At 36.5% G+C, this 24786-nt stretch overlaps 1 protein-coding gene across 1 annotated transcript in view; it reads left to right on the top strand.

Moving 5' to 3' along the window:
• The window catches only part of LOC141394400 (CD2 antigen cytoplasmic tail-binding protein 2 homolog), a 323405-nt gene that overhangs the window by 16625 nt on the left and 281994 nt on the right, over positions 1-24786 (top strand). The gene's annotated exons all lie outside the window — the stretch shown is intronic.

Here is a 24786-nt window from a genome sequence, read left to right on the forward strand (position 1 = left end):
ACTTTAGATGGCATAGAAACATATTCCATTTACAGTACCGTTATACTAAACTTTTACAGTAAAACAAAAAATGGATTTTTTAAATTCAGCATTGAAAATAATTGTTGGCTTTTAATGTCATTTTAGTTATCAGTAGTGTGATTCTCTAACACATTTTTTGAGTTACCAACAAAAATCGGTAAAAAATCGTAAAATTATGATTGAAAAGTTCAAATAAACGTTGACAACAATCTTGCTATCGGTAGAATTTTACGACTGCTTTTTATTCGTCGCTAGCTTTCCTAAGACATCTGTAATTACCGAGATTATAAGCATTTTAATTTTACCGACAATTGTCGGTAACTCAAAAAATGAGTTAGAGAATCGCACTACAGAATGGTAGAACAATTGATTCCCTACCGTTTTCAGTAGTTTTGTCATTGATTCCGACAGAAAGAATGACGTTCCTGTCGTAATTTTGGCATGACTGTTATTAGCGTCCCTTTGTAGGCAATTTGGCTAGAAATTTCTAGTTTTTGAAGTTATTTAAAAAAAATACTATAAAAAATCATTAACGGTTATGTCTAGAGTACGTACAAACATTTTAATGATATATGGAAAGTCCTGTATCAGCCAGGCTTGCCCTATATAAGACTCGTATTTAACGGCATCGCCCTGATAGAACAAATGTTTTTGCGCTTTTCTTTGAAAATAGTTTTTAGAAACATTGTTAACGATGTGGTGACATCTTTGCTTTTATAAAAACAAAAATTTTAATACCCTGTGTAGCCATTTACGCCCAAACAATAATACTTCTTACGAAGCGTTTTGATAGCGATAGTTTATTTATTTAAACGCAGGTGTGTGTTGGCTTCTTCCACAAGTAAATATAGATTTTACGCCGAACTAAGAATTTTACACCACACAATACCCGCAAAAATACGACATAGCTTAGAAAAACAGCAACAAAAAAGAATTGGAGTGGTTCTATGAAACTTGTCGAAGGGAGTAGTATTGTTTGGGCTTGAATGGCAACAAAGGATGTTGAAATTTTTGTTTTTATAAAAGCAAACATGATCACCTAATCGTTAACAATGTTTCTAAAAACTATTTTCAAAATAATGTGCAAAAACTAATTATTTCTTGATTTTATCGACCTTTCGATTTTATTACCAAGTGAAACTTCTATTCGAGCTTGAGGGGTAGTTGTTTTCTTTATTTTATAATATTATTTCTCCAATATTTCGGAACTAAATAAATTCCATCTTCAGGAGGTGTTTCGACCTACAAATAAAAATAAAGTACAACTTATAATTAGACATCGGATTTTAGCATGTTTTTTATTTCTTATCCGATTGGACTCAAATTTTGGATCTAGGCGTTTTGAGGGTCAATTTTTCGATATTTGGGGTCATATCAAAAATATGCAAAATATATGCAAAAAATATGCAAAATATGCAAAAAATATGCTAAATATGCAAGTGTTTTTTTTACGAAAATCGTCAATTAAATTTGGAAAATCATCAAAAAAGGATTCTAAATTAAGTTTTGTGCCGTTTAACACAGTTTTTTGCAGATTATTATGTTATTGAGACTCTCCAGATGTTCCGCCGCAGCAATAAATCTGGACTAATAAGACTTAAATCAGTTTTCACAAGGTGAGAAAATGTCAATTACCAGCATTCCTATTACAACATAAGTTGCTTCCTATACAAATGTAGGTAATGGAAAATTTTCAAAAACTCAATCAGAAATGTGAAAATCAACGTGTCCAAATATAGTGATAGTTTCTACTCGGCCAAAATTGTCTAGCAGAAAAACAAAGGAGCTAGAATTAGTCATCGCAATTTTTGTTTAGATAAAAGCGGAATTTTTTTCTTGTTTTTGGAAAAAGGGTTCGTTTTTTAGCACAAAATGGGAAAAAGTACTAGAGTAATATTTACGATTCCACGTTCTGGAATATAAGTATAATTAGAAATATACGATTTTAATATCCACATGTTAAATTTGAATATACTTTATAGCGTTTAGTCCTTTATTCAGTATATTTGGTCAAAATGCTTGTTTGGAAAAATATTCTAACTGCCGCTTTAATATTGATGACATGGTTTTAGTTTAATGCACTAAAAATACATAATTTTATATGTATATTGTACGCATACAACCGCTTAAGGCAGAATTGGTAAATGTTCACTCCTCGGCGAAAAGTAATGCATTATTGTTATACCCATCCACGATGAATAATAAGCAGAATGAAGAACACACAATGATTAGTGCAAAATAACATCACTCAGAAAAACCACACAATAGCGTGGTAGTGGTAAAATAAGTCAAAAACCTTCGAATTATCTTTTACATGACAAAACCACTCACATATTTCTGCTAGAAAAGCATTTGGAATGCTAAAAAATATAGTTCATTCATTCCTGCTACAGGAAAAAAATTTAGATAACACAGTCGAAAAGTCATAACCCTTTTGTATATACAATTAATTAACTTATATCTGACCGTGTACTCGATAATTTGTACTAATCATTACAAATGCTTCGAATTTTGACAGTTGTTTAATGGAGAAGTTGCTGTAAAAATTGTTTCAGCAACATTTAGTAAAAATTATCGAGTACAAGGATATAACACCTTTTATAACACATAAGTCTTGTTGCCTAGGATATAAATAAATATATTTAGAAAAATATTCTCCGCAATATTGTCATTAAAGTTGCCAAAGGCACTATACACCTAAAAGGCAAAGATTTCAAGGAATCTTAATTTCCAAAACAAAATGAAATTTCACATCTGTCCCGTGTTTTGCTTACATCCTGATGTAAACTTTAAAAAGTCATATTTCTAGCTATACTTTAACAATCTGATTGGCTTTTCTGTACTTTGGGAAAATTGAGCCTTGTTGCATGGTAAATTGGTAAAAAGTAAGGAAAGGAACAAATACGGGCAATGCCAATAAAAATGTCCGGATTGTCTTATAGAAAAATCTCACTATTTTTTACACGTAGAGCACTTTTTACTTCTTTATTTAATTTAAAAGTTGGCAATTAGAATTTAAAAAAGTATTATTAAATAACTACCACGAGTGATTTAATCATAGAAAATAATTTATTTTCTTTACTATTCGTTAATCCGGACAATTTGATAATTCGGATACCGTCGAAACCTGTGGTGTAGGGATTATCGAGATTATACTGTATATATGTGGGCAATATCCAAATCTGAATCGATTCTTACCAAAATAAACAGGGATCGCGCTAGGGCCAAAAAATCTCCAATTTTTATGCGAAATAGTCTATAAATGTGACCTGTACTTTGTTTTCAAAAAGACATGGCCAGATGGATAAGTCCGAATCTATGCAGATCATCAGAAGGAACTGTGGGTCTATTTCGTTTCCTTTTGCATGTTGCAAACTCATTCACTAAGACATAATACTCTTAGGGCCATTATTACATGTGTTCTTTTACTATCTGATGGATTTGAAAACGCAAAATAAACCAATTTGGAGGCATTAAAAATATAATTTTTACATTGAAAGTTAATTTTAAGAAGCTCCTCCTTGAAATTCAATGATCACTTTTAACTTTAAGTTTACCGGAACGCTATAAATCTGTTCGGTAAATCCAAACTATAACAAAAGAATACTTATAATAATGGGGGTATGGGTATTAAAATATAGTTATCAGAGCAATCATCAATCACAATTTCACAATTTTTTATTTCCATATTTATGCCCAAAAAGGGAATATTTTTGTCATTCAACTAGAATATTCCATAATAAAGCGAATCAAGTAGTTTTCAATTTTTAACAAATATTGATTTTAAAATAATTGAGCTACAAATTAAGACTACACTTTCTAAAATTATTATCCGTGAGGAAAATTCAGAGATTCATGATTGCCCTGTATATATTTTTATATGTTTTAGTAAAATATGAAAGATTTTATGTAGTCTTAATTTCTAGCTCATTTGTTATTCTGTCAGACAATTTTGGCCGAGCAGAAACTATCAACATATTTGGATACGTTCATTTTGACATTTCTGATTGAGTTTTTGAACAAATTTGTATTAGAAAGCAACTTATATTGTAATAAGAAGGCTGGGTTATAGGAAATTTTCTAAGTCTTTTAGTCAAGATTTATTGCTGTGGCGGAATAATAATTAATAACATAATAATCTGCTAAGAAATCGACGTTTAACGACAATAAACTTAATTTGAAACACTTTTTGATGACTTTCCAGATTTAATTTGACAATTTTCGTCAAAAAAATTAGTTGCATATTTTGCATATTTTTTGCATATTCTGCATATTTTTTGCATATTTCGCATATTTTTTGCATATTTTGCATATTTTTTTGCATATTTTGTGCATACGCAAAATATGCAAATATGCAAAAAAATAAAAAATATGAGCCTGTCATTGCATTCAGTTTTCTTCAAAACGAATTTTGGTCCAATCAGAATTTTCGTATCTTTATTAATAAAAAATATGCAAATATGCAAAATCCGATGTCTACTTATAATCTACATATATCACAGCAATCGTTACAATTTAAATAATCAATAAATAAATAAAAATGTATAATCGTAGCATGTCTACTGTCGTCAAGATTTAATATTGCAGTGATTATTATTTACGAATTGCATAATCATTCCTCTGTATTGTTGTATCTTATTATAATACTCTGCCTCCATCGATGTTGGGTATGTGGTTATGATTAGACAGCGGAATTTTATGCAACCCCTATTTTTGGTCCGATTCATGTCAAATTTTGAGACTAGGCCTATTTTTGGCTTCTGATTACATTGCAATCGAAACATATGACATATGCAAAATTATGCAAAATGCATAAATTTTTTCATATGCAAAATTTATGCATTTTACATATTTTCTTATGCAACAAATATTTCAATAATAGGTACAAACATGTTTGTGTGTAAAATTTTTCTGTTTAAAATTCTCTTCAGACAAGTCAATAAAATAGAGAAATGTATAACCACAGGAAAAACCTTCAAAATACCGGAAATCTGGAGGTACTGTTCTATGGGTGCTATATGAAGACGTGGACCTATACCGACAAAATTCAGGTGGAATGTTTTATATCCACATCGAAGACAAAATGCCAAATTTCAGTTATTTCGGTGTGATATTGAGGCCACAACCTTCAAAATACCGAAAATCGGAAGATCCATTCTATGGGGGCTATATGAAGACGTGGACCAATACCGATAAATTTCAGGTGGAAAGTTTTATACCCCCAACGAAGACTTAGTACCAAATTTCAGCCATTTCGGAGAGATATTGAGGGCACAACCTTAAAAATACCGAAAATCGGGAGGTACCATTCTATGGGGGCTATATGAAGACGTGGACCTATATCGAGAAATTTCAGGTGGACAGTTTTATACCCCCAAGGAAGAATTAGCACCAAATTTCAGCCTTTTCGGAGGGATATTGAGGCCACAAACTTCAAAATACCAGAAATCCGGAGGTACCGTTATATGGGGGCTATATGATAACGTGAACCTATACCCAGAAATTTCAAGTGGGAAGCTTTATACCCCCATCGAAAACTAAATACCAAATTTCAGTCATTTCGGTGGGATATTGAGGCCACAACCTTCAAAATACCGAAAATCGGGAGGTCCCATTCTATGGGGGCTATATGAAGACGTGGACCTATGCCGACAAATTTCAGGTGGAGTATTTTATACCTCCAACGAAGTCTTAATACCAATTTTCAGTCATTTCGGTGGGATATTGAGGCTACAACCTTCAAAATACCGAAAATCGGGAGGTGCCATTCTATGGGGGCTATATAAAGACGTGGACCTATGCCGACAAATTTCAGGTGGAGTATTTTATACCTCCAACGAAGACTAAATATCAATTTTCAGTCATTTCGGTGGGATATTGAGCCTACAACTTTCAAAATATAGAATATCGGTAGGTACCGTTATATGGGGGCTATATGAAGACGTGGACCTATGCGGACAGATTTCAGTTGTAAAGTTGCATACCCCTAGCGAAGACTTAATACCAAATTTCAGCCATTTTGGTGGTGGTCTAAATACCACAAATCCTTGAATATATTTTTGCATATGGTTTTGCATATGCAAATTTTATGCAGATATGTACAAATATGTCAAAATATGCACGATATGCAGAATATGCAAAATATGCAAAAATTTCTGGGCCTTATTCGTTTTATTTCGTAATAAAACGAGTTTCTGTCTAATCAGATTTTCTCTACGACCATCCTAACCATATATGCATTTGCATAGGATTCCGCTGTCTAGTTATGATGCTTACAGTGTTCTGCAAGCGCTGTTTTTGTGAAATATCTGACTTGTGTGCAGACATGCGTGTTTTGAGTTTATTTTTCGTCGTGCCAACATACTGCTTACCACAACTTTCATCTCCACATTATATTCGATATATGACATTATTTCTTTCCATTTTAGGTATCTGACTTTTTAATTGGATAAATATTGCTTTTATTGTAGTGTTCGAACTATGGACTATTGTATATTTTTTGTTGTCGTAAATATTCGATTTTTCCAATATTTCTAATATATTAGGTATATATATCAGTGATTTATATATTTTTGGTATTTTTTCTTCCTTGTACTTGTTTAATAAGGAGTTCGTTAATTGTATTGGGAAATTGTTTTGGGTAAGTATTTTTCTAATTTTTCTCTTATTTTCGGCGTGGAATTGTTCATCGCTTAAGGTCATTACCGTTCTTATTAAATTGTTTGCCGTATTGATAATTGTCCTCTTTGTATGTTTAGAGTGGTTGTTTATTAGTCTTCCCGAGGCTGTGGGTTTCTGTTACCAACACGGCTGCCAGATTTGACGATTTATCGTCAATTTGACGATTTTTAGGACAAAAATTGATAAATGACGATTTGACGATTTTTACCTATAAAATTACGATTTTTGGTATTTTGCTAATACAATATTCGCATTTTTTGTGGAGTTTTTTGCATTTTGTTATAGATTGGTCTGTTATCTGTCATTCCACGCTTATACAATTTAATTTGGCCACGCATTTGACCTGAAATGCAAGCAATTAAAAAAAGCGAAATTTTTGTAATTTTCGTCATTTGATAAAAAATTTTAATTTAATCATAAATGTTACATTCGTATAAATTCACGGATTTGTTAGGAATGTAATAAGATAATTTTCTCAATCAAAAACGAAGAGATTTTCATGTAAGAATAAATAAAGGCCTGATTGCAGAAAACTTTCAAAAACCGTAGACTTTTTCATATTGACGATATTTCATAAAAATAATCTGGCAGCCCTGGGTACCAGTTTAATTTTATTTGGAGCTGCGTTCCTTTAGTCCTTGGTCACACTAGATGGTTTCATTGAAACAATTTCATGAAATCCAGGGTTCCTAGGTTGATTTCCATACTAGAGTAAAATCATGAAGTTGCTGTAGTGGGGAACTCGATTTAAGAATCCCTAAAAGCTTCAATGAAACCACCTTAGTGTGACCTTCGACTTGCAAAGTGTTCCTTAACCCCAAAAAGTGGTAATACTGGCAGCAATTTTTAAGATAGCAGATATGCCTTTCTCTTCTACCACAGGCTACCAGACAAATTTCTGCAGGTGAAAAATGGCACAACTGATTTTTCGACATTTGTTTGACGATTATTTCACAATGAAGAAAAAAAGGACAAAAACAGAAGAAAAAGTCGAACGCTGACAAAACTAATTTAAAAACTGTGAAATAAAAGAGGAAAATTGATTTTTTTATGTTTCTTTTTGACATTGATACCAGATCTACCATTTTTTCGTTCCTTTACTTTTCTGGTAAAAATGTTCATGATAAAGCAATTTTGACACTTTTCTCTTTTACCACTCTTACCATTAAAAAAGTAAAGGAACAAAGCTTGGTTCTCGGAGTTTCTTATAACTAAAGTGTCCAAATATGGAATTTTTCCGCCAATTTCTTCCTCCTGGGTAAATTTTATATTTTTATTACTATTGCAAAAAGATCATCCATGTATTTCGTCAATATCTTTGGTTGTGTAGAAAGTGATCCCAATGAAGTGTCTAATAATGATTCCATCGCCAAATCGGCAATAATGGGGGACGTAGGGGTTATCTTTATCTGCATTTAGTATTAATAGGTCTGTACGATAACAAATTTGCAAAAACTTTTACAAAATGCTGTTCGATAACAAACTTGTAAAGTAAAAGAGAGTGAATTTGGAGACAATAGTGAGAGAGCTTTGGAGAGTTTTGTTTACAAGTTTTTGCAAGGAAAATTTTTCTTGTAAGAACTTGCAAGTTTGATCAGCTGAGTTTGTGGTGACTACTTTTTTTTTGGAGAGACGTTACTGAGAACTTGCAAGTACTTTTCACTTGCGATGTTATCGTACATACCTAATATGTCTTTGATATTTCTAAGAAATTTGACGCGACGAAAAATAAACTCAAAACACGCATGTCTGCACACAAGTAAGATACTAAACTGAGAAATGTAAATGTATCACAAAAAACAGCGCTTGCAGAACACTGTAAGCATCATAACCACATACCTATCACCCAACATCGATGGAGTGAGAGTATTATAATCAGAGAGTCATTACAACAAAAGACTTACGTTGGAGATGCTCCACATCAACAGCTTACCAACAACAAGAAGTATAATAGCAAAACCGACACCGACAATACAGCATACTGTTAGATATATCTAACACAGAAAAATGATCATGCAATCAGTGCAACATTAAATCTTGACGACAGTAGACATACTACGTTAGTTTTAAGTTGTGATTATTATTATGTTACGTAAGGAATATTTATTTTTTCTGTGATTATCCATTTTTAATTATTTATTTATTATTTATATTAAATTGTAACGATTGCTGTGATAAAGATTATAAGTTGTACTTTGTTTTCATTTGTAAATCGAAGCACTCCCTTAAGATAGAATTTATTTAATTCCGAAATATTGGAGAAATAATATTATAAAATGTTTCATTTGGTAATAAAATCGAAATGTCGATAAAATCAAGAAATAATAAGTAAAACGAAAAGCCCGCCGACACTAAAACAGCGTTAGGCACCATACTTTTCTATTGCATACTTTATGGGGTGTCATTATGTGAGTGCATGCTTTTTCAATTGGTTGAATTGTGTGTGTGGAGAGAGCAACGCTCTATGAGCGCACGTGGCCTCTGTCTCGCTTTGTTGCTTATTCTCTTTTCTGATATGTGTTGATCATGTGTGCTGCAAAATATGAGTATGCGAGTCCGATGCTTTTTTATTAAAGCAACAATATCAAATAGCATCAGCATCGCTAGCAATATTTTTGTGAAATTTGTTGCTACATGTTGCCGTTGTTCATTGTTGCTAAACATATTTCGAAGAAATTTTAGCAGGCAAAGCTGCAAATATTCGGTGCTTTTGCTAATATGGCGTTAGCATTTTGAACCCTGGAATTCTGTTATGTTATTTCAAAAGAAAAAAAAAACATATCCTGTAATAGTTACCATGTTATGGTCTCTTTTATACTTATTTTACCGATCTTCTACTTTGCTTCTCTAACTTTGGATGCCATGTTTTGTGATATCACATTCAATTTGGTATTTACATTGGATTTTTGTTCTTCCCTCGTGTTGCATAACGTCAAATGGCTACTATTCATATGCCGGTGGTTGCTGGACGGTTGGACTGTTATCGATAATTGCAAAAAATCGTCATTCAAAACTGACAATGTGTACTGCACTTTAGATGGCATAGAAACATATTCCATTTACAGTACCGTTATACTAAACTTTTACAGTAAAACAAAAAATGGATTTTTTAAATGCAGCATTGAAAATAATTGTTGGCTTTTAATGTCATTTTAGTTATCAGTAGTGTGATTCTCTAACACATTTTTTGAGTTACCAACAAAAATCGGTAAAAAATCGTAAAATTATGATTGAAAAGTTCAAATAAACGTTGACAACAATCTTGCTATCGGTAGAATTTTACGACTGCTTTTTATTCGTCGCTAGCTTTCCTAAGACATCTGTAATTACCGAGATTATAAGCATTTTAATTTTACCGACAATTGTCGGTAACTCAAAAAATGAGTTAGAGAATCGCACTACAGAATGGTAGAACAATTGATTCCCTACCGTTTTCAGTAGTTTTGTCATTGATTCCGACAGAAAGAATGACGTTCCTGTCGTAATTTTGGCATGACTGTTATTAGCGTCCCTTTGTAGGCAATTTGGCTAGAAATTTCTAGTTTTTGAAGTTATTTAAAAAAAATACTATAAAAAATCATTAACGGTTATGTCTAGAGTACGTACAAACATTTTAATGATATATGGAAAGTCCTGTATCAGCCAGGCTTGCCCTATATAAGACTCGTATTTAACGGCATCGCCCTGATAGAACAAATGTTTTTGCGCTTTTCTTTGAAAATAGTTTTTAGAAACATTGTTAACGATGTGGTGACATCTTTGCTTTTATAAAAACAAAAATTTTAATACCCTGTTTGATAGCGTTTTGATAGCGATAGTTTATTTATTTAAACGCAGGTGTGTGTTGGCTTCTTCCACAAGTAAATATAGATTTTACGCCGAACTAAGAATTTTACACCACACAATACCCGCCAATACGACATAGCTTAGAAAAACAGCAACAAAAAAGAATTGGAGTGGTTCTATGAAACTTGTCGAAGGGAGTAGTATTGTTTGGGCTTGAATGGCAACAAAGGATGTTGAAATTTTTGTTTTTATAAAAGCAAACATGATCACCTAATCGTTAACAATGTTTCTAAAAACTATTTTCAAAGCAAAGTGCAAAAACTATTTATTGATTTTATCGACCTTTCGATTTTATTACCAAGTGAAACTTCTATTCGAGCTTGAGGGGTAGTTGTTTTCTTTATTTTATAATATTATTTCTCCAATATTTCGGAACTAAATAAATTCCATCTTCAGGAGGTGTTTCGACCTACAAATAAAAATAAAGTACAACTTATAATCTACATATATCACAGCAATCGTTACAATTTAAATAATCAATAAATAAATAAAAATGTATAATCGTAGCATGTCTACTGTCGTCAAGATTTAATATTGCAGTGATTATTATTTACGAATTGCATAATCATTCCTCTGTATTGTTGTATCTGATTGTAATACTCTGCCTCCATCGATGTTGGGTATGTGGTTATGATGCTTATGGGTACTTTACACGATATGTTTTTTGCATATGAGTTGTCACTTCTCCCATATAAAATGTATATGCGAAGTGACAACTCATATGTAAAAAACATATCGTGTAAAGTACCCATTACAGTGTTCTGCAAGCGCTGTTTTTGTGAAATATCTGACTTGTGTGCAGACATGCGTGTTTTGAGTTTATTTTTCGTCGTGCCAACATACTGCTTACCACAACTTTCATCTCCACATTATATTCGATATATGACATTATTTCTTTCCATTTTAGGTATCTGACTTTTTAATTGGATAAATATTGCTTTTATTGTAGTGTTCGAACTATGGACTATTGTATATTTTTTGTTGTCGTAAATATTCGATTTTTCCAATATTTCTAATATATTAGGTATATATATCAGTGATTTATATATTTTTGGTATTTTTTCTTCCTTGTACTTGTTTAATAAGGAGTTCGTTAATTGTATTGGGAAATTGTTTTGGGTAAGTATTTTTCTAATTTTTCTCTTATTTTCGGCGTGGAATTGTTCATCGCTTAAGGTCATTACCGTTCTTATTAAATTGTTTGCCGTATTGATAATTGTCCTCTTTGTATGTTTAGAGTGGTTGTTTATTAGTCTTCCCGAGGCTGTGGGTTTCTGTTACCAACACGGCTGCCAGATTTGACGATTTATCGTCAATTTGACGATTTTTAGGACAAAAATTGATAAATGACGATTTGACGATTTTTACCTATAAAATTACGATTTTTGGTATTTTGCTAATACAATATTCGCATTTTTTGTGGAGTTTTTTGCATTTTGTTATAGATTGGTCTGTTATCTGTCATTCCACGCTTATACAATTTAATTTGGCCACGCATTTGACCTGAAATGCAAGCAATTCAAAAAAGCGAAATTTTTGTAATTTTCGTCATTTGATAAAAAATTTTAATTTAATCATAAATGTTACATTCGTATAAATTCACGGATTTGTTAGGAATGTAATAAGATAATTTTCTCAATCAAAAACGAAGAGATTTTCATGTAAGAATAAATAAAGGCCTGATTGCAGAAAACTTTCAAAAACCGTAGACTTTTTCATATTGACGATATTTCATAAAAATAATCTGGCAGCCCTGGGTACCAGTTTAATTTTTGGGCCGATTCCGTACAGCGAGGCGAGTCATGTCGCGTCGTCTATCGTCTCTGTGACAAAATTTAAAAAATGCACTACGTACAGCGATAGAAAATAATCGTCGATAACAAGTTATTTTTATTTTTTTTATTTTATTTTTATTCGTTAGTAAAAATGTACGGCGACAGCTAATTTGTTGTCGCCGGAAAATGAACATTTCGGCGACAAAATTTGACGACGTCAGGCGATATTGCCATACGGAATCGAAAAATTGCATTTGGCAAGGCGACACGACTCGCCTCGCTGTACGGAATCGGCCCATTTATTTGGAGCTGCGTTCCTTTAGTCCTTGGTCACACTAGATGGTTTCATTGAAACAATTTCATGAAATCCAGGGTTCCTAGGTCGATTTCCATACTAGAGTAAAATCATGAAGTTGCTGTAGTGGGGAACTCGATTTAAGAATCCCTAAAAGCTTCAATGAAACCATTCTAGTGTGACCTTCGACTTGCAAAGCGTTCCTTAACCCCAAAAAGTGGTAATACTGGCAGCAATTTTTAAGATAGCAGATATGCCTTTCTCTTCTACCACAGGCTACCAGACAAATTTCTGCAGGTGAAAAATGGCACAACTGATTTTTCGACATTTGTTTGACAATTATTTCACAATGAAGAAAAAAAGGACAAAAACAGAAGAAAAAGTCGAACGCTGACAAAACTAAATTAAAAACTGTGAAATAAAAGAGGAAAATTGATTTTTTTTTTATGTTTCTTTTTGACATTGATACCAGATCTACCATTTTTTCGTTCCTTTACTTTTCTGGTAAAAATGTTCATGATAAAGGAATTTTGACACTTTTCTCTTTTACCACTCTTACCATTAAAAAAGTAAAGGAACAAAGCTTGGTTCTCGGAGTTAGGTTAGGTTAGAGGATGTGCAGCCACTAATTGTGACTGCGCCACTCGGAGACCTTACGGTCCATTGTGATCATCCTTTAGAAAAGTGAAAAATGAAAAAAAAAATTTTTCTAGTGGAGAGAGAGATAAAGATAGATAAGAGAGATAAATAGAAATAATAGAATAAATAGATAAATAGAAATAAAAAGAATTAAGAAACAAATAAGAAACAAGGTAGGCAGAATAATCGAAAAAACAAAGCGTTACGCGTTTAGGTTGCGCTGTCCCAGCCACTTTAGATTTTTAACGATGTTGCAGATTACAGCAGGTTCCACAGTTGAGTAGAAGGTTAGAGACGGCGGAAAACGAACACCCACTAGTCTGTGTCGTCTACGAGCCAGGGCTGGACAACGACACAGGAGGTGTTCGATCGACTCCGACTCCTCCTCATCCTCACAGAGTCTTCAGTAGTCATTAACATCCCTATCCCATTTAATGGTAAAGGCCCTGACATAGCAGTGTCCAGTGATGACTCCCGTCGTTACCTTCACTTCCGCTTTGCTCAGGTTCAACAGCGAATTCGTTCTTTTGGCTGACAGAGACGGCCATATGGATCTTGCCACAATGCACCTAGGTTCATTGTGCCACAATTCACTGGCTCTTTCGTCAGAGAACGCTTCGACTTTTTGGAAAAAGTGACAGATGGGTGGTTTGATAGAGTCAGTGATAGCTAGATCAGCGGACTGTGATCCTCGTCTAGCTAATTCATCTGCTTTTTCATTACCCTGGTAGTCACGACGTCCAGGTACCCAACATAGCCGAAAGCCGTTAGTTAGCGCATCCAGAGCTGTTCTACACTTGAGGACGACGTCGGATTTGATGTTGCAGGATTTGATGGCTTTAAGAGCCGCTTGACTATCCACATAGATAGTCACCGGTTCAAAGATTTCTGCATCCAGATTTTTAATCAATTCCGCCGCCTTCCAAATCGCGAAGATTTCAGCCTGGAACACACTACAGTTGCTGTCTACCTGTATGTGCGTTCAAGTGATAGACTTTCACAGTAGACACCGGCACCGGTACCTTCCTCCATCTTGGAGCCGTCTGTATATATAGCCAGACCGCCCAGAGGGGGGGTTACTGCGGTTCCAGTCGTCTCTACTAGGTATAATGACTTCTATATCGTCAAATCTCAAGACTGCACAGTGGTCGCTGCCATCGGCCAAAATTAAAAAATGAAAGTCTAATTTTTGGTACCAAATGTGTTCATATCTACTCCTAACATATTAAATTTCTCTAAAATAAATTTGTTATGGATTACTTCTTACTGTACTCTTTGAGAATGGCACCAAAAAAGAGAAAATTTAACAGGTTGGATTTCTAGGTGATTCAGTGCAAAAGTTAGGTGAAAGTAAAATATCAATATCAAACTAAATCGACTCTATATTGACCAAACTTAATTCGAATATTGAAAAACAATGTATTAACTTAATTTTTATGCAGTTTTGTGTTTGTTCATTTTTGGGATTCATTATTGAATACGTGTGCTGACTAAAGGACTTTTGTAATGTCATTTCTTCAATATAATTCAATTTCATGTAAAGTTTTAATTATGTTCCCCCTCTTTCCCCTTAACGAATTTTTTTTTAAAAGTTCAGTAGTAGTCTAAAGATTATATTTTTCAAACTTTCAGCTGCATCTTTCCGCATCTTTGGAACTGGTTCCCAAAATACAAAGGGTACATTTTAGGGTGTTTTTGTCATTTTTTCAAATGAGCAGGTGATACATTTCAGCTTTTTAAATATATAGAAGAGGCATTGTGAGGTTCAGTTATATGAAGGAAACGTTCAAATGTGGTCCTCAATGTAAAATTGGAAAAATTCAGCCATTTTGATTGATTATTACGGTTAGAACCCTAAAAATACCGAATATTGGGCGGTACCTATTTATGGGGACAAAATCAGAGGGTGGGCCTACATTAATCGACAGTTTTCGGGGGGTAGCCTACATCCACGAAAGATTAAGTGGCATTTCGGCCATTCCGATTTAATAACTTATATGAAACCCTCACAATTCCGAAAATCGGGCGGTACAATTACATAGGGATTGACAGTCAAGGATTGTGCCAAGGTACTTTGCTTCGGGGGAGAGTTGGAGCTGCACCCCATCCAGTGTTGGTGGAACAAAGGCGCCGAGCTTACGCTTTCTTGTGAACATTACCAGTTCCGTCTTCGTTGGGTTAACCCCAAGACCATTAGCCTTGGCCCAGCGTGATAGAGTCGATAATGCTCCCGCAATAAGCTCCGAAATGGTTGACGGAAATTTACCGGAAATCAGCAGTACCACGTCATCAGCATAAGTAACAACTTTGATACCTTGATTGTCCAGCTCCATCAAAATATTGTTTATAACAAGGAGCCACAGTAGTGGCGAGAGCACACCTCCTTGAGGTGTGCCTCTAGTCACTGTTTTCCTTATTTTTACCTCCCCAATGCTAGAATTTATAATTCTGCTTTGAAGCATATTATTAATCCAGCACGTTAGGGGTTCAGGTGCATTAACTTTCTTCAGTGAGAGATTGATGGACTCAAGTTTTACATTGTTAAAAGCTCCTTCTATGTCTAGAAAGGCAGCCAAGGTAAAGTTTGAGTCTTCCATGTTTTTCTCAATGAAGCCGACCACCTCATGCAAGGCAGACTCAACAGATTTACCTTTAACATAGGCGTGCTGTGAGTTGCTTATAGAGACGGTGTCTACATGACTCCTTATCTCCAGGTCGATCAGTCTTTCGAGTGTCTTAAGGAGAAAGGATGATAAACTTATGGGTCTGTAGTCTTTAGGTGCAGAGTGACTAGGTTTTCCCGCTTTGGGAATGTAAGTTACCTTTACCTCCTTCCACAGCCCCGGTATAAATGAGAAAGTCAAGCACGCCCTAAAAATCTCCTCCAGGATTTGGTATAAGATCGGTGATGCAAATTGTAGCATCGCCGGCGTTATGCCATCCGGCCCAGGAGACTTGTAAGGCTTGAAAGTGCTGACCGCCCACTTAATTTTACTTCTGTTGACCACCCTGTCAATGAGTACCAAATCCAAAGGCTCCTGAACTCGGAAGTCGTCACGCTCATTGTTGACAGTATCCTCATCCTTGCAGCCTGGGAGGTGGGTCTCCGCAAGGAGATCAAGAGTCTCAGTAGCGGAGTCTGTCCACGCACCATCTTGTTTCTTGATACTTCCAATGGATTTGGGGTCCTTGGAGAGTAGTCGTCGAAACCTAGCTGCGTCGTTAACTCCTTCTACCGACTCACAGAAGTTAACCCAAGATGTTTTCTTTGCCCGCTTGATTTCACTCTTATATTTATTGAAACTCACTTTATAGGAGTCCCAATCAATATCGAGTTTAGTCTCATGCGCCCTGTTATACAGTCGTCTAGTGTTTTTCCTAAGTTCGCCAAGCTCCTTGCTCCACCACACCGGCTGAGATTTCCTCCCAGGATATGTTAGTGGACAGGACTCCTTATGGCAACGAAGAAGAACATCAGTGAGATTATTTACGGTTCCATTGAGGTCATCAACTGTTTCCGTACTAATATTAGGAGTCAGTTGCGAGTTCGTTAGTTCCGTGTATTTGTCCCAGTTTGTCCTTCGTGGGTTTCTATAAGGAATTTGGCGACCTCTGTCCTGAGAGACATCAAAGAATATCTTCATATGGTCCGAAAAGGAACATTCTTTAGATACCCTCCAATTCCTCTGGACAGAGTCATCTAAATTAGAAAGGGTTAGGTCAATGACCTCTTCCCTGTTCCTAATTTTAAACGTTGGATCACTACCCCTATTACATATCCGTAAATTATAAGATAAAATAAAATCGAATATGGACTCACCCCTCTTGTTGGTGTCCTTGCTGCCCCACTGGAAATGGTGAGCGTTTGCGTCGCAACCCAGGATTACGTTACAGGTACCCATCATCTCGTCAAGCAGACGTCGGACACACTGGTTGGGTGGGTCTGGGGCCTCAAAAGGCATATATATCGATGACAGCAGCGTGGCCTTGCCTTCTCCATGCTCCATCCTGACCGTGCATATGTCACCGTTACTGTAATTAGATAGAAAGATTAGATTTAAACTCTTTTTACCTACTATACAAGTCCTTACCTTGTCCCCCTCGGACGCGGCAAAGATGTCGAAGTTGGCATTGTTTAGTCCAGAAACCTTATTCTTATAGATATAAGGCTCCTGGACTAAGACAATGTCTACTTCAGAGTTCGTGAGGGACAAGAGCAGTTCAGCGGCAGCGGCCTTGCAATGATGCAGATTAATCTGCAGTATGCGCAACCTTTGCCGCTTCCCTACCCTTACTGTTTTTCGTGAGGTGGACTCAGTCGGAACCGAACCCATCCTGAACCGAAATTCAGCTTTCCCTCACGTTCTCTTAAGTATAACTCCCCAGGGGGGTCGACCGCCACTCTGGCCACTAAGCCACCCAACTCGCTACAGGGGACTAGACTAATAACAGTCCAGCCCGCTGTAACAAGATTGAGATTCTGCAACCTCAGCATTCTCAGCAGGATTTCCTTGCTTACCGTAGGTGGGGGAATCCACGCTGAGAGTACCTTTCTGGACGGGATGTCCGATAGGGAGACCGCCGCCAGATCAGCTCCTTCCCACAGAGCACCAAGACCACTCACTGTCTGAACGAGAAAGTCTCGCGACCTTTCATTCATACAGTTGATGACCTTGACACCCTTACGCAAGAAGGCGCTGCCAAGCTGACGGTCTTCCGGATCATCCGGTCCAGAAACTATCACAGCCCGAAGACCAGTTTCAAATAGCAACCAGTGTCTGTCGCTGATTTTTCCATTTGGATCAGCTCTGTCGATGATTGCTATTTGCAGGCCATCGTCTGTCACAGCAGTTGGTCTACCGTATGGCTTATTGCGACCTTGACCGCGTACCTTGGATGTAACTTTTCCAGAAGAGGCGGAAACCTTCTCCGTACTCAGTTGCTTCTCCTTGGTCGCACGCTCAGCGGCCGCTGCATACGAGGTTGATGGTTCGATCAGCTGAGAAGTCATCGTCTTCTTGGCTGAAGGCTGCGGACCCTCGGAGGAGCGTACACGCTTTACAGATTTACTCTGCGGGGCGCTGCTCTCTCCACCTGAAGACGATGTTTCCTTAGCTGGTCCAACCTTCTCCCTGTTGAGACCAGCATCTCCGATTGCGTCACCCTTGCCTTTTGGAGCAGAATCGGGCTTTGAGGCAGAGTCCTTTACCGCTCGATCACCACTAGGGGTGACTGTTGGCTTAGGGGTGCTCTCAATAGCCTTTTTCTTTACCTCTCGGTTCGGGTTAGGCTTCGGAGAAGATTTTGGCGCAGCGCATTTACCGGAGGTAGCAGGCTTTGCCTTCTCTACTACGTCTTCCGGGAGGAAGATCCTCTCCACCGGGAGTTCGCGATGAAATTTACGATGGTACATTCTTTCGAACTTCCTCATAAATTTCAACTTGCCCTTGATGAGGTGGACCTCCCTCTCCGAATGCAAGTTCGCATCTCTCCCTACAAACTTGCGGAGATAGGATACGGCACGCTTGTAGTGTCTCGCATCCGATGCTTTGCGGGCCGAGGTAAACTTTGAGTCGCTGTCCGTTTTCGGGTCATCTTCCAATTCCCCGTCGTCGGACATCGTTTCCGTCGCCTCCTGCCTTTCAAGCTTTTTGTCGGCATGTGCCGACACAGGACCAGTCGGAATACGACTTGCCTCCGGTTGAGTCACCAGGCTTATACCCCCTTCGTCAGGGCTGCAACAATCTACCCGTGTAGACTTGGCCGGGATCACCGTGGTGTCCAGCTCATCGTCAGTCAGAGTAAGATTGTGCAGCAGTTCCTCCGGGAGCATGTCCTCAGTGGTTTCTTCCGGCACAAGCCTTTCCAGCTGGTCGAGGAGTTCCCTACTCTGTCTCCCTAAACTGTCGTCGATAGTTTTTTTGAGATTCGTCCTAGGGTCGTCCCCGCCCAAACTTGCAGTCCTGTCTGCCTTGGACTGGCTTTCACCAGCCCTGGTCAAATCATGATCCTTACGAAAAACCGAGTCGTCAACTTTGGGGTTAGAAACTGATGCACTTGTAGCAGGTACAGCTGTAGGTGCCAAGGCATCCACACCTAAAACAGCCGGATCACAATCACTTGATCTCGACGAGTTTCTTATAACTAAAGTGTCCAAATATGGAATTTTTCCGCCAATTTCTTCCTCCTGGGTAAATTTTATATTTTTATTACTACTGCAAAAAGATCATCCATGTATTTCGTCAATATCTTTGGTTGTGTAGAAAGTGATCCCAATGAAGTGTCTAATAATGATTCCATCGCCAAATCGGCAATAATGGGGGACGTAGGGGTTATCTTTATCTGCATTTAGTATTAATAGGTCTGTACGATAACAAATTTGCAAAAACTTTTACAAAATGCTGTTCGATAACAAACTTGTAAAGTAAAAGAGAGTGAATTTGGAGACAATAGTGAGAGAGCTTTGGAGAGTTTTGTTTACAAGTTTTTGCAAGGAAAATTTTTCTTGTAAGAACTTGCAAGTTTGATCAGCTGAGTTTGTGGTGACTACTTTGTTTTGGAGAGACGTTACTGAGAACTTGCAAGTACTTTTCGCTTGCGAAGTTATCGTACATACCTAATATGTCTTTGATATTTCTAAGAAATTTGACGCGACGAAAAATAAACTCAAAACACGCATGTCTGCACACAAGTAAGATACTAAACTGAGAAATGTATCACAAAAAACAGCGCTTGCAGAACACTGTAAGCATCATAACCACATACCTATCACCCAACATCGATGGAGTGAGAGTATTATAATCAGAGAGCCATTACAACAAAAGACTAACGTTGGAGATGCTCCACATCAACAGCTTACCAACAACAAGAAGTATAATAGCAAAACCGACACCGACAATACAGTTAGATATATCTAACACAGAAAAATGATCATGGAATTCGTAAATAATCAGTGCAACATTAAATCTTGACGACAGTAGACATACTACGTTAGTTTTAAGTTGTGATTATTATTATGTTACGTAAGGAATATTTATTTTTTCTGTGATTATCCATTTTTAATTATTTATTTATTATTTATATTAAATTGTAACGATTGCTGTGATAAAGATTATAAGTTGTACTTTGTTTTCATTTGTAAATCGAAGCACTCCCTTAAGATGGAATTTATTTAATTCCGAAATATTGGAGAAATAATATTATAAAAAGTTTCATTTGGTAATAAAATCGAAAGGTCGATAAAATCAAGAAATAATAAGTAAAACGAAAAGCCCGCCGACACTAAAACAGCGTTAGGCACCATACTTTTCTATTGCATACTTTATGGGGTGTCATTATGTGAGTGCATGCTTTTTCAATTGGTTGAATTGTGTGTGTGAAGAGAGCAACGCTCAATGAGAGCAAGTGGCCGCTGTCTCGCCTGACGCTGCACTAAAATCTAACAATCATGATCTACAACAAAATAAAAAATAACAACAAAGTACGCTACAACATAAACAAACATAAAAATTTACGAATCAGATCAACAAAAATAAAATAAATAACTTTTCTTATTTGTTGCCGCAACACTGCATTTATTTAGAATTTTATGAAGAACATACCAAAAATATTTGAAACCAACTACAACAACCACCACATTCTAACTGCACTAAGATCGCATATTGAAACTTTCCAAGGTAAAATACTAAAATTATTAAAAAAAAAAACATGAAGAACTAAAAAACAGTGAAGCAACGTTAACAACAATGTAAAATTTGTTAAACGACAATCTTTCACATGAGGAAAGAACCAAAGTCCAGTTTAATGAAAATATCATAGTAACAGGATCGCAGAAACAACAAGACGAAATACATAAAAACAAATTCAACAGTGGAACAAACACGTAAATTTCTTAGAAATAACAAAGACATATTAATAATAAGTGCAGATAAGAGGAAAAAAGATTTTCAAGAAAGGATGCAGACATTAATATCTGACATGACGACAAACCAGCGCATCACCAAAGATCCAACGTCAAGTTTACAGAAGAAAGATGATGAATTAGTGGAAGAATTGTTTGAAAACTAGATTATCACAGCAATGGAGAAAAAACGATTAAAGACAGAAATAGCTACTGCACCAAGTATATATGGATTACCAAAAATCCAGAAAGATGGTTTCCATATTATACCAATTTGCTCCCCTTCAATCAACTTGTGCAAATATATAGGGAATATAATCAAAAACTTGACTAGAGATTCAATTTACAATATAAGAGATTGTGACTACGAAAGTCGTTGCACTTGTTTTCGTCCCCACCATTGTGATTTATTTGGTTTTTTACACTGAATTGTATAATTATTGAAAATAAATTAATGAATTTCCAATCCCCGTAGTTGTTTACTAAAATAGTTCACCTGTAACCGTTAGGGTTACTGACCGATAGTGTCAAGGCTACATGTTGGCGAGCAACGGGTAATAGGTGACCCTATCACCATTATTATCCAACCAACAACAACCCAATTTGAATTTATTTAGAGGTAATAGGTACCATCAGGTTTTCCTATAAAAGGACCGGAGAAATCAGAAGGGGGATGAGTCGTCGAACAAGTGAACATCCAAGTAGCAGTGCGCGAATTAAACCCGAACAACCCAACTCAGTAAACCAGGTGAATCAGAGTTGTGTTTTATCTTTTACAGAGCCGCGTGTCAATCTGAGTAGTGTCCGTAACTCTCGGGCTTCCCTCGTGCCAATCTGAGTAGTGTCCGTAACTCTCGGATTCCTTCGTGCCAATCTGAGTAGTGTCCGTAACTCTCGTGTCAACCTGAGTAGAGTCCGTAACTCTCGGGCTTCTCTCGTGTCAACCTGAGTAGTGTCAGTAATTCTCGGGCTTCCCTCGTGCCAATCTGAGTAGTGTCCGTAACTCTCGGACTTCCCTCGTGTCAACCTGAGTGGTGTCCGTAACTCTCGGGCTTCCCTCGTGCCAATCTGAGTAGTGTCCGTAACACTCGGGCTTCCCTCGTGCAAATCTGAGTAGTGTCCGTAACTCTCGGATTCCCCTCGTGTCAACCTGAGTAGTGTCCGTAACTCTCGGATTCTCCTCTTGTCAACCTGAGTAGTGTCCGTAACTCTCGGGTTCCCCTTCGTCAACCCTCGTCTGATCTGATCGGCCGTGGATCTCCAGCAAATCCCAACTCCAGATTAACCACCGGATCCGTGTCTCCGACAGGCCATAGCTGTGTTCCAGAACTAAAAAGTTTTTACAATTTTTACGACTTTTACACATTTTACTCGAAAAAGTGTTCCCGCACACAAAAAAGTTGTAAAATGTTCACTTCTCTTTAAACAAAAATGGCGCTGAATGACGCTCTCTTTAAAAACTTTTTACACGACAAATTTGGGCGAGTAAAAAATAGTAATATGGTTGCCGGCGTCTGATTGGCTGATACGCCGACTTTGACATTTGTTCCAGTCTTTTTGACGTATTTTCCATTTTTCCGTTCCCGAACTATTTCAAAAAACTTGTGTGTGAGAACAAATTTTTTGCAGTTCTCTCTTTTACGAGTTTTACCATTAAAAAGTACGGGAACGAAGCTCATATCTCCGATAAAGAAGGGAGTACTTATCCAGATCTCCATCAGGACCAGCAAAGATAACGTCTTGGCAAGGAGTACTTATCCAGGTCTCCTTCGGGCAGCTTACTGGAGCACATATCTGGGGCTACTTTGGAAGGCTTACCGGAGTACTTATCCAGATCTCCTACAGCGACCGGGACCAACGAGAGGACAATTCGCTGGGCGTACTTATCCAGGTCGCCCCTTTAGCGCGGACTTAGAAGACGTAGCCGACACACATTAACTTAGCAGTATATGTATATATAATCGAAAATCCACCAATCAATCCAAAAATAAAGCCACAAATTGATTAAAAACCATACAAACCGTGTTTTTTCTCTCTCGGTCACTTTTATAAATTTCTGTGACAGACTCTGGACCCCTGAGAGCTATCCCAGCAATCAGAGGGAACTCGTATCGTTACAGTGGCGCCCGAGCAGGGACAGAGAGAAAGTATATTTATTTTATTTGAAGCATTGTGGGGGTTTTTTTTTATTGGGATAGCGTTTGCAATTTTGTTTTTTTCAAAATAGTCTGGCTTAATCCCATTGTTGTTGTTTTAATATTTTAAAACAACTATTTTATTAGTGGAAAAGATTTGGCATTGTTTTATTTTATTTATTTACTCCTGCGCAACAAGACAAGAGTCTTATGAATGACAGTACAGGATTATTAAAACGGAGACATATCCTTATATATAATGAACAAATGTGTGATTAATATAAAAATATTGAATACATATAAGCCTTATTAAGATCAAAAGGAGGAAAATAGAATTTAATGATTAAATTGATTACATAAAAAATAAGGAAAAAAGAATACTATGATCATTATTAAAAGCTGACTATGAAAAATAATCTATAAGCCTTCTCTTAAAAGTGTATACATTGTTGATGCATTGCAAATCATTGGGTAGAGCATTCCAACAACGAATAGTGCCTATAAAAAATTGTCTTTCAGAAACCAAGCACCTCCTCCTAAGGGGCATTAGCTTTCTTCCCCTATTGGATCTTGCAAACTTAATTCTGTCATAAAGATATTTAGGTTTTCGTTTAATAATTACTTTATGAAGAAGTTGTAAGGCTCTAATTTTTAATAGCGAATCGAAGGTGACACCATATAGGGATTTGGAAAACTGAGTGACATTCTGCCTCTTACTTAATCCATATACATAACGTGTAATACTTTTAAATGCCACATTCAATTTGCGACGACTCTACGAGTCACAATTAGCAAAAAGTTCGCAGCCATACAATAAACCGGGCACCAAATAAGTTTTTGCCAACAGACAACGAATATAGAGGGGGGTATGTAAGTGCGTAATCCATAAAGCAGGAAGTTTGGAATAAGTTTGCCCAACAACATTATTAATGTGGTTTGTCCAGCTAAGGGAATTATTAAAAATAACACCAAGATTTTTTATGCTTGACACAATCTCTACTTTCTGGTTATTGACAAGTATATTAATGTTTTGCGTTAGAAAATTCTTATTTTTATGTATAATAAGACATTTTGATTTTAAAGAATTTAATAATAAGCCATTTGCCTTGGCCCAATCGCATACGCGTGAGAGGTCATTATTTAGTAGTTGAGCACAGTGACTTAAGTTATTAAGAGGGCCGCTCAAATAGACCTGAACGTCGTCTGCGTACATGTGTACTCGACTGTGGTGTAATTGTGTTGGAAGATCATTCACATATAGAGAAAAAAGGAGGGGGCCTATTATAGACCCTTGTTTTTTTACCGCCAAAGGCATAGATATAGAATTTCCACAATATACAGACTGAGATCTGTTGGAGAGGTAAGACAATAGAAGTTTCGTGGAAGTAGTACAAAAGTTGAAAAATCGGCGAAGTTTAAAGCACAGATTTTGATGGTCGACAGTATCAAACGCTTTAGAGTGGTAGAGTAAAACGAGGAAACAAGCTTTATTTT

The sequence above is a fragment of the Musca autumnalis genome, unplaced genomic scaffold (genome assembly GCF_047663935.1).
Source record: "Musca autumnalis isolate F117 unplaced genomic scaffold, ASM4766393v1 scaffold_2, whole genome shotgun sequence".
NCBI classification, from domain to species: Eukaryota; Metazoa; Arthropoda; class Insecta; order Diptera; family Muscidae; genus Musca; species Musca autumnalis.